Consider the following 12,257-nt stretch of genomic DNA (forward strand, 5'->3'; position numbering starts at 1 on the left):
GACCATGTAGACCTTAATAATACATTTGAGAAACTGTGCTGAGAGAGTGACATGAACATCAACAGAGAAGCAAAGAGCATGAGTTGCAGAATAATGGAGAATTTGTGTCTGAAATCATACCAGGGAAGGCAGAGTGAGAAATAGAAGGGAGGAGCGTGTATCTAACTATAAATCAGAGAATAATCATATTAATGAATGTTTCCCTACATAGTTTCAGTTTGTTTCTTTATTCTATTTTTACTGAATCTGATTTCTATTCAGGTTCAATTAATAATAATGAGTCTAAAATTAATTTGCATTATCATTTACAGCGAGTGCTTTGATCATGTATGTAGTTGGAACTATAATGCTACATTACCATATTATGCAAATTGCACTTTCAGCATGAGCTACATTTGTATATCATTTCTCCATTGTATATCATTTCTCCATGCCACTGGTTATCCATCCTGTGCATTGTTTCTTTGTGTATCCTCCTGCAGACCTCTGGAAGCTGGGGGAATTAGGGGAGATACTACCAGGGGAAATACTGATAAAAGCATACCCTTTTCTTATGTTCTCTGTCTAAGCACTCAGAGCTGGCACCAGCTTGGGGAAGAACTTTATTTTAACATAGCATGCTTTTTGTCCTTTGTGATTCTGCTATTATTTTAGCTAAATTGTTTTATTGCATTGACCTGATACAGCAATGAGTTTTGTCTAGCAGCCTTTCTTTCTGGACTGACCACAGAATAGACTACAAACTGCACAAATGTGAACATGCACAAAAAACCCAAGTACTGTTTTGTTTTTCTGTCTTTAACACAAGTATATCTCCTGTAGGACTTCTAACTGTTTGCAGCATAAATCTGATAAGAATCTGACCTAAAAAGGAGGCAGAGCCAGTACCACAATATCTATAAGGATCTGATTTTTAGGTCAGACTTATTCATTCATGATACTAAACAAGCTGCAAGAAAAGTCGCTCTTCAATGGTTAATAGAAGTACAACACTGTCAACACTGTCTCAGCTGACTATACTTTTTGCCACTGGCCAAATTTTGTATTGCAGTGAGCAGGCTCAAAAGTATTAGTAGTCTACATTTTTATAGAGGTTTTCATCTCATGAAATGCTGCTTTCCTTTACAAGCTGATACAGAAACTATATAATGACCATTTAATCTACTGCAGCGCTGAAGCTCTGTGGTGAAACATGGAAAGGATTTAGAGACCTACAGCAACATAGCTGTTTTGGAGAGGAAACGAAGACTATTGTATCAATTTGAAACACAGTAGGAATGTTGGAATGGAGAATGTAATTTTTAGACTTGGCATTTGGCCAGGTCATCACAGTCAACACACTTTGCAGATATAATTACTGCAGTAGGATCTTTATGACCACAAATGATCAGAACTTTGCTTTAACATGTCATCCAAAAGATACAATTGAGTCACACTTTGCATCTTATCATGCTGACTCATGGGCTGACAAACTGATGAGAAGATCCTCTTCATTCATTTATTTACCTCTCTTCTACTCTTCTAGTAAGAGATTTAGGTACCTCTCAAAACAAAACAAAAAACAAAAACAAAACCAACCAACCAACCAAACAAACAAAAAACAGCCAAATATTACCAAAATAAAATTTTAAGCAGAGTTTCCAATCTCATTAAGCTATGCATGAAACATTAGCCTGTTAACCATGATAAAGGTCCTATAACTTCAGGTCCCTTCCTGCCAGAGCTAAATTACTTCAGAGTTTCCCTATGGGCTTGATCCTGCCTTCCTGAGAGATGATGGTGAAATTCCTCCAGTGAGGTCACTAGGCCCCTGGAAGATGATTCACTCTGCCATTTTACTGCACTTAATCTGTTTGACAGAAGAGCAGAGAAGTGCCTGAAGAAAGGAAAGGGGAGGAGCAGGATCACTTTTTTTCTGTTACTCAACAGCGAGCTGTTGAGTTGGCTCAGATTGTCTTTTTGAAACCCTCTCACTAAGAACTGGGCCTGTTTCCACCACCATTTGCTTTCCCAGGATGCCCTACATGACACATCCAGTATTTTCCAGATTAAAGACTTTAGCTTGGTGTTACCTGGTGAATGACCAGTACTAGATATGAGATCTTCTTAGGAGTCTTCTGCGAGATATTCACTTGATTAAGCTCCTAAAGATTGATAGACATAGAACACAAGAACATATTAGTATTGTCAAAAAAAATACCATTCTTAGTCACTCAAACTCAAATGTCAGATATTTGTTGCTCAGCATGCAATTAAAGCTGATCTGATTGCCCTCTAAGCAGATAAATGACAAAAAATGGGGTGAGGAAATATTTTTTGTTTTATCCTCAGAGTATATCCAGATGATAATACTGATAAGAGTGAAGAATCATTTTAGTTTTGCATAGATAAAGAGATTGCTTTTGGCAAATAGATTAATGTACCTGTCTGTACAAGCATAGAGGAAGAAATAAGAAGGGAAATAGATTAATATTCTGCTGCACATGAGACAATTGAATAAGATTTCTGGATTGGCAACTGGACAAATAATAATGACTGTAATAAACCAGGGGTTTATATCTCCTGATAGGCAATACTAGCTAAAAGATAGTTGCTCCTTAGGAATAACGAGCCAGATTCTCCATCACTCATCACCTTGTGTAATTATTGTGATGAATTCAAAGTAAATCCATTATGCTACCAAATCTGTTTTTTTCCTTCTATGTTGTGTTTGTGTTTCATGGGCATAATCACTACTCACAGTGCAGACAATGAAGAATCAGGCTTACTATATTCATTTTCTGTGTAAGAATATGAAAACATAAGAGATCTAGTGGACAGCCACAATAACTTTGCCATGACATGTTATTTAAATGTTAGGTACTTAAATGTTGTTGTAGCCAACCCTGTGGTTAATAAAACCAAGGGAAAAAAAAAAAAAAAGAATGGATTTTAAAAAAGCAATCTGGCTTAATACCAAATTATACTTTTTCTTCTTTCAAGTTGATTTATTAGCAGTTAGTAAAAGCAGGCACAGAGATATTGAATAATAAAAGGACAAGTCACCTATAACCAGCTTGGTCATTTAAAACTCAAAACATCTGCTCAAGAAGCATCTGAAACCCCATTTTTTTTTTGTATTGGTCAATTTGATTTTAGTTTAATTTTTTTCTAGGGTATTGTGACTCTTCATAGCTGAAGTGAAAATAATCAAGGTAAAATTATGAAAATAACTTAGTTAGGTGGTAAAGGTCAACAGCAAGTCTTGTTAAGGTCTGGTTCTTATGAAGATATCCTGTCTGTATTGTCAAAATAGATTAACATTATGAAACAATATAGCTTGTCACTTAGAAGAAAAATAGATGTTAACACAAAGATAGTTGTCACAATTAAAATCCAGTTTTGGCTCCAACTGTGAAAGCAAGAAAATATCTAAGGTGATTAGCTCTCTCTTTTGCTTACATAGCAAAGGTCACAAGAAGGTGTTGGCCTGCACAGACTCATAAAGTCTTTTTGTTAGCATATAGACCAGATTTTTACTCTTGATAATAACTATTAGGTTTATAACTCTGATTTTTTAAGAGGAAAGTGCATAGAAGAAAAGGAGTATTTCTTTTTAATTCTTATTGTGTGAACTACATTCAGATCTTGAGGTAATGTGCCTTCCAGCAACCTACGCACTAACACTGAATTGGGATGTAGAGTGAAGGAATTGCCTACATGCTTCTGTAACCATCTGTTTCCCAGGACTACAGCCTGTGTATTTGAACAAGTTACTCTAAGAGCATGAACAGTCTTGGGCTCAGTTGTTTGTTTTCCAGCCTGAAACTGTACAAAGGGAACCACCTCTCAAGGAAGCAACAACAAATATTTAGTTATTTCTCACACCTGAAATGTTGAGCATGCAAGTGTATGGAGAAAGTTAGAGCCCGAAAATTTCCAGAGATCTTCACTGTCATTGTGTTTTCAATAATAAGAGAAAAGGCAGGGCAGAGATCTTGCTCTTAAAAATCCCTGTAAATATTCTTACATGGTCAAGTCCCACCAGTAGTTAGGCCAACAGTTACCAATGATGTATAAAAGAAACTTGATCCAGGAATAAGAATAAATAATAATAATAATTTTAAAAAGTCTACACTTCAAAATACACATGAGTCTTAAATTGAACAAAATAGAAGCTAGAAAAGTATGCTAGCTCAACTTATGGTTCACTGTGAAGGACTTTGGCGTCCTCATGTTAGTCAGGGATTTACCTTCAGTGACTTGAATCCTTGAAAAGACATACCTGTGACTGAAGTGATCCAAGACATAAATCTGGCAGGACAAAATATAGCATCTAGTATAACACTCAAAACCCTTTACATAAATTAGAAACCAGAAGTGATCTGAGCCATCAGGTTTAAAGCACTTCGCACATGCTTTCAGCTGTCACTACTTATTTTTTTGTTTTTGGAAATACAAGCTATGGTATTTTTTTACACTTATTAATTGCTTCTTTCTATGTGACTACCTGAAATTGTAAAGTCTCAGAAGAATGCATCCTAAATGAATCTTCATACTAAGCCAGAAGGTTTTAACCAAAAAAAAAAAAAAAATCATTAAAAAAAAAATCAACCTTTTATCTTACCTCAATCTGGGAAGAAGCTAGTGCAAATTGTGGTGATGACACCTAAGTCAGAGAAAAGGCTGATCTGCTTGTCAGGCTGGGATTTAATGTTAATGAGGGCTGCCACAATGGAAAATGCAGCCTTGCTTTTCTGACCGCTTAACTGAAAAAAAATCACAAAAAAACTTTTAGATGTCTGATTTGCTAGCACTTCTGTAATTTTCCAGTGACATAAAAACAGTTAGTACCAGCTGAAATACATTAGCAGCTTCAGTAATTAGTAGGCATAACCATTTCTTGTCAGTTCCATGGGCCATATCCTCAGCTGGCGTAGATCAATGACACTCCAGCAGTGGAACTGTATTACCTTCCACACCTTGAAATATCTATGCATACTAATTATTGCCTTACTCATTACTGCTCTTGTCAATTCAGACACCTGATTTACACCGGATGAGTTTGTCCCATATATTTAGAAGTTTCTGCACATTCCTCAAAGGATCTGTAGCAGTGAATAAACTTTCAAAATAAGCCAGGCACATGCTTTCCATTATCTATCAAATCAATGTTCAATAAAGTGACACCATTACACATAAATCATGACTGCAATTATTAAATCAAGCTGAGTTTGTATTGCTTTTCTTTCACTGTTGGGTAGAATTAACCACGCAGGCATATGAGAACAGGCACGCTGTAATCTTTGGAGCTGGAAAAAGGAGTTAAAAGCCCCACCCAGCTCTCACAATCTAACCTTTGGAACATGCAGCTGATAATGTGAAACAGAACATAATGCCCTGGAGGAGATACATCTGGAGGTCAGCTCAGTCAGATACTGTGGAACTGTTCCAACAAAGCAATCAAATATCTAACAAAACCTATAAAAAAAAAAAAAATCACCTTTGGTATACAGATATCCAAGCTCAGCTAGATAAGGATAGAGAAGCCTGATTTCATTTTTGTACCCCTGTCAGGCAACCTACATGTTGAATTTTCCCTCCACAAACACAAAGTGAGGTTTCAAACTAAAGCTTATTAAGGCTTAGTTTGTCTAACCCAAGCATAATAAATTCATGTGTCAAGATCACAGTTGATTGTTCATCAGAAAAAAATGAGACAAGATAATCCACTTTGCTGAAAACGTAATGCTTTAGGAATGTTACAAACTACTGCAAATGTTTAACTCCCTGTGCTTCATCAGTTATATAACAAAAAAACCATTCAGGGGCTGATTCTTATCTCGTGTTTGCATAAGGCCATGTCTAGACTAGGATTTGAAGGTGTGTTGTTTGAAAGTGTTAGCAGAGTGGTCTAGCTGACAGATCAGGAAGACCTCCCCCTAAAAGACTTTCACACATGTGGAAAGGGTGAAGCATGGGTCCCTCTCCTTCAATATTTGGCTTGATTGACTTAGCACACAAAGGTGATCTGGCTCCACTGGAGTTAGAATGCGACCTCAGGTGAAGGAAGAAGGACCCACATTTGCCTAGTCCTAGTCTAGAGCTTTCAAAGAGTCTAAGGCTTTGCACATCATGGGCTTTTCAGCATTGTTCAGTATATCCATACACATGGCACATGCATGATATACATTGGCATTTCACATGAGATTGGATGGCACTTTGCCTTTGTAAGGCCTGTAGCAAAGGGATATAGGAGATGACCTTGCAGTGATGGTCAACCCTTTGACAGCATCCCCTTTACAGAAATATGGTTTCAATCTTGATTCCCCATTCCAAGTTATCTACCTGGGTATAATATTTTTACCTTTTTATTACCCCTGTTTCCAACCAACTTGACCCAGCCACACACTTCAACTTCAAATGTATCTTCAGTTGCCAAGAGAAAAATCAGGGGAAGGGCAGGAAAGTTTACACAGGGAAGTCTCTAAAACACGACAGCTGGATGCTATGAAGCATTTTCTTTTAAAGCATTGCCTTGAATTTACCATCTCTGGTACCTTCATCACTGACTTGCCCCTTAAATTTCAGCAGATGCAGCACATGGCAATAGCAAGAATCTTTACAAAGATCCACTGTGTGTCCTTCTGTGGTTTGGACCATGCCATGTTGGTACTCTCAGTATAAAGCTCTGTGATCAACAGTGTTTTTAAACAATTACAAGTGCTACCTGATTTCTTTTCCTCCACCCCCTTTTTTTTCTTCCAAAGGAGGTAGATTCTTTGTAGATTATTTCAGTCACTTGTTCCAAGTGTATCTCTAAGGATTAATGCAAAAGAACTAGTTTAGTTATAGGTTATGTTCTAAATGTGTTTTTAAAACTTTCTGTGATATATTTCCAATAGATGAAAGGAAGCAATAATACATTTGTAAACATGCTGTTTTTCTTTTTATAATCCCAGTTAATTATGTTTTCATCTTTATAAAACAAGGTATTAGGGGAAAAGGGAACTGGGTAAAGTTTAAACCACATTCTGAGGGAAATTAGGTAAGTGACCAAACTGCTGATGAGAAATGTGAGGAGAAATCTTCTCCTGCTGAAATACATTGGAAGGCAATTATTCAGTTTACTGGTGCCAAGTTTTTACGCTTTGTGTTTTAGAAATTAAATGCATACAGATACATAGATACACACGTACATGCATTTGCTTTTCTTTTTAACTAACACAAGAGTTGTGAGGCCAATTGTGATAGCTGGTTTTGTAATGGAGCTTTCATTCTGTATATACATTCTTTAAATCTGGTGTGATAACCAGTGGCTTACAGCATCATCTGAGACTCTGAGACTGTAGAGGAGCTATTTAGAAATACAGCCTGTTGTTGTATACAGAACATGTCAGCTCTTGGTAGAAAAAATATATATATATATTTAATAAAGAAAGGTGCTTCATATGTTTTTTACCTTGGTATAGGCTGAAGTCCAGCAAGTAAAGTTCAATCACAAATCTGACTGCTACCCTTCCAATATGCGATAGGGTTTTCATGTTCAAAGTTAGGTGCATGCTTAAGTACAATACTGAACAGGAGCCAGAGTGAAAACATCTTTCATTTAAGATAAAAATTCCTGCTTTAACTTTTCTTCCTTGAACTCTGGCTCCAATTTGTGAATATTCTGGGGATGTTCAGGCTTCTGCATGGTGTCCAGCGGGAATGTCAGCAGTTCTGCTTCACTGACGTGTATCAATAGTGCTCAGAGATCAGAGCTCAGAGCGAACACTTAGGAGGGGCAACCTTGTCAGTCAGCACTCAAGTACTTTGCTCTGTTCTTGACCAGCCCATGCAATTCTCATCGCCCTCAAGGTAAGATGAGTGGGTGGATCATGGAAGTGTACAAACAGCCTTCAGGATAATAACTCAACTCCTCTCCTTTTACCTTGAAGCAGTATATTTCCACACACAACCAAGGTGGATAAGACAATATTCAATTTAGAGAGGTGCTCAGAATAGGACGGGCTGTATTTAAAAAGAAGAGAGCAATATGCCTTTTATAAATAATGCAGTGGCTTGCAGTTGTGAGATGCACTCTGGATTTAAAGGCAAATGATGCAGAATTCCTGGCCTCTCTGCAGTGTAATCTGTGAGTAAAAGCTCACCAAGTGACTGAGCAGGTAGAGTAGTAGGTACAGCTGCTAAGCTTGTACTGTCTCTCTGTACAAAGGGCTGCTTCTGGCTCACAGCACAAGCCTTGCCAAAGTGATGTTGGACTGGAATTGGCTGCAGTAGAGGCTCCTCTGTCCTTGCATTAACTGGTGGAAAGGACTGTGCTCTTTGCAGATGTGCAGGGCTACCTTTGCTCCTGGAGAAGCTGGGGATGGATACTGCCTCCCTGATGAAGGACGTGTCTTCAAGGCACGATGCAGCATTTCCTTTGACTGGGGTTTCAAGCATCCCTCCTGACCTTTAGCACAAGGAAAGTCAGCAGACAGCAAAAACATATTAGGAGACCTGCGCACCAAAGATTTCTCATCTCTCTCTAACGTATGGAAATGCTTAAGGGAAAATTATCACAGCTTGTCACAACTCTTGTATTCCTCTTTCAATTACAGTAGCTGACAAACATTTAAAAGCTAAAAGAGAATAACTACTTCAATGCAGTGTAGCAACACTCTTTAAAAAAAGATCACCTCAAATCTGATTCTGTCTGGTGCAGTTATCGGTTATTCTGCATGTATTCTACTGGCCGTTTATCTTCGTCTGTGTCCCTGATCTGTCTATTGACATGTTGACAGGTAGAACAGATGGAAAATATGAAGAAGAAAAGTCTTACTACAAATAACAACCCAGTCCATTATGTTACTGCTAAAATATTTATAAGAGAAGTTTAATGTGCTTTTTTAATAATAACATTAAAGAATTCACGTGTAATTAAATGTGATATATAAATCATGTTGTTTGCTAGAGTTATTGACTGTACTGTTCTCATTCTGCCAAACTTAATATAGAATTAATTGTTAATTTTCAAGCCAGCAGCTTTCTCACCAGTTTATACTCTGGTAGTTTAGGTCTGAGTCACTGAGGTATTAATACCAGAACATAGGTTGCTCCTTAAATTGTCATAAAGATGTTCTTCTCAAAATATGAACTCTTTTTAATACGTTTACCCGTTTTTTTGAGCTCCAATATAGACAAAGTTGAATACGCAAAACATTTCTACCAGTCTTACAGTCAATATAAATTGTCTATCTTCATTATACTTATTTTTGTTAGCAAACAGTAGTCCAGATCCTCAGCAGACAACACCAGAGCTCACACAGCTGAACAATACACATCTATAGTGGATGTGGCTCTTGTCTATATACTTTCTCCTTGAATAAACAATTGCATATTGAGAATACCCGGGTTTTTCTAGGGACTAGTACTCAAATGAGATTTACCTAGTATTAACAGTTATTTGACCTTCCTAAGCAGAGCATGAATAAAATGCTCTTTTACATACTTTTGTACAGATGTCTTAAATATTTAAATGAAACATAAAACTTTTCTTTCATGAAGGACCGATAATACTTTGGACCTCACTTGAAATCTAGGTCACTCTGACCTTGTGTAAATGAAATCTTGCATTTCACCAATTTTTCACATGCTTGTTCTGTCTTGAACAAAACCTCAGAATCAAATAAGCACCAGCTTCAACATAGAGGATGATTAACTTAAGGAGTTCTTGGCTTCTTCTTCAAGAAGGTTAACATGACCTTGAATGGCAAGAGAATATTATGGATTTGTATTGTTGAATCTTACGAAAAGTGTTGTTGTAAGAAGTTCACTTGAAAATGTTATTTTAAAGCAGACAAACAGACATTTCTCTTTCACTGCTTTCTTGAAGTTATTAACCCATCTACAAACTGAAACTAATCAGTAGGTTGGCTGTCTTTTACCAAAGTGATACTCAGCCAAATTCATGCACATAGTTCCCATTTCGCTTCTGTAAGAGTTTTATCGATGGTGGTGCTATAAATTCTACCTCTACCTTCTCTCTCATTGGTGCCATTATCAAATACTAAAAGATGACCTTGGAAAATCAAGAGGCCAGGAAACACAAATGTACAGCTAACCTCAGTTCCCCATTGTACATATGGCTATCTATTAATTTCTGTAAGCTTATTCTACATCGGGGCTTTGTTCCTCCCTTGTTAAAGTCAGTAGCAAAAATGTTAACATGAATGGGGCAAAATTAGGCATATAACTGAAAGTGAAGTCAAATCTTGTTTGAAGAATTCTCACTTAAGACTTAGAGCCTGACACAGTGGTCACTGAAGCATTTCTAAAGGTCATTGTCTGATATGATCTTTGCATAATTGTTAGGAATGAAGACATCTTTATTCTGCTCTGGTTACTAGCAATGCTCATATAAAAAGTAAATTATTTACAGCTCCTTTCCTTTTGAAAATGGGCATTATTTATGTAGGGAGAAATAAAGCACACCTAATTTGAATCAAACTGAAATCAATCAGTTGAGTTTTATGTGCTAGCCACACTGTGCCACTTGTATTTTCCAGTTGTAATCTGTGTAAAAAGTCAGACTATTTTGAAAAGTAGTGCCATCAATTTAGAAAAAAAAAAAAAAAGAGTCTCAGAAGTTAAATTCTATTGATAGTGGAGGAGTAGGAGTGATTCCAAATCATGGTAATGCCCTTAATTAGGTGTCAGTTGCCATTCTAGTCATACAGTATACATGTATAAAGTCATACAGTATACATGTATAAAGTCATACAGTATACATGTATACTGTATGTACATGTAGCTCTTCCTTGACAAAAGACAGGGGAACATCCTTCTTAATACATGCGAGATGTCCTTTCAGTTGAAATATGTAAAAGTTGTCAAATTTTTAGTCCTCGTCTATTTTTTGAATTTTCTAATAAGAACCTCCTTCACATTTTCTTAATGTTTGTTTTTCAACAGTTTACACTGCTGAATTCCTCATTGCAGTGAGAATGAAAATATACTTTCTCAAGTTGTCATTAAGAAAACAACCTCTTTGATCTGGATATATCTGAGTGTTTGACTCTTTTAATAGTCTGTCAACATTATTATGGATGTTGTTGAACTTATTCATTTGTTGTGATAGTATTGATGAGCACTGAGGAGAGCCCCATAGTGCACTAAAAAGCTATCTCAAATAGTTGAGGTCTTCCATTAAAATCTACTAAGGAATGTAAAAATTTCTCCTAAGAAGGTAAGTACTTATACTAAGAAGAAAAGTAAGAGCTGGAAAATGGACAAATTAAATATGGGTTTAACAAGAAGAATAGAAAATTATTACAGTAGAGAGAGAATAAATAAATAAATAAATACATGAACCTAAACAAAAGTAATCCAATTGGTCTATCCGGAAGTAGGGAAGAAAAATAACACCTTGGCAGTTTGTGTATTCAGACTGGATGAATTTCAAGCCAGTAACCAACTTCAGTTAAGTCAGTAACAGAACTCACATCCTCAGAGCTATGTATTTACATAAGTCCAATGCAGGACTGACTAATCATGTATGTTTCAGGAGATGTTCTAGTGGTCTTAAGATGAGTCTTTTGAAAATAAATTAGTTGGATAGACAGACCAGAGGTAGAGGCCTAGATGCAGTTTTGTGCACCTCACATTAATTTTCATGTAAAGAAGTTGACTTTTCAAGTTAAAGTTGTTTAAATGTTCATACACATATTTCACATAAAGAAAAAGGTTGACAGTTTCTATGTTGTGGTCACTTTATAAGAGGGTTGTTGATTAAAATGTGCCTGTTGAGAAAGAGGATGCTACTAGAGCCACTGTTTGAAAGTAGTTCATTTACATTGAATGTGAAATACACGTAGCAGAGCAGTTCTTGGGAGCAAAGTCAAAGTTTTTAGAAGTAGATTTACTCTTTTCAATAAATTTACTTTGAAACACTTAAGAAAACCATCATTTTGAATCTGAAAGCATGTTAGTGTGACTGCAGTTTTGAATAGTTTTAGGAAAAATTACCCATGTTAGCACACTTATGTAACTATCACAAGCCTAGTTTCTTCTCAGCAAAAAAATGTTTTGAGGTTGTAATTTGAAATTTAGCACCTGTAACAGTGTGTGTTGGAGGCAGCAGATCCTGATTCCTTCCATATGATAGGAAAGCCTCACCTTTCTGCAACCTATATTCATTTCATTTGCCTGCAAACAATATAAAGATGAATAATTTATGAACATTCTTGCATTGAAGTATATGTTAGCAGCTCTCAGTTTTTAAAACAGAAGAG

The sequence above is a fragment of the Netta rufina genome (genome assembly GCF_964035555.1).
Source record: "Netta rufina genome assembly, chromosome: 1".
Taxonomy (NCBI): Eukaryota; Metazoa; Chordata; class Aves; order Anseriformes; family Anatidae; genus Netta; species Netta rufina.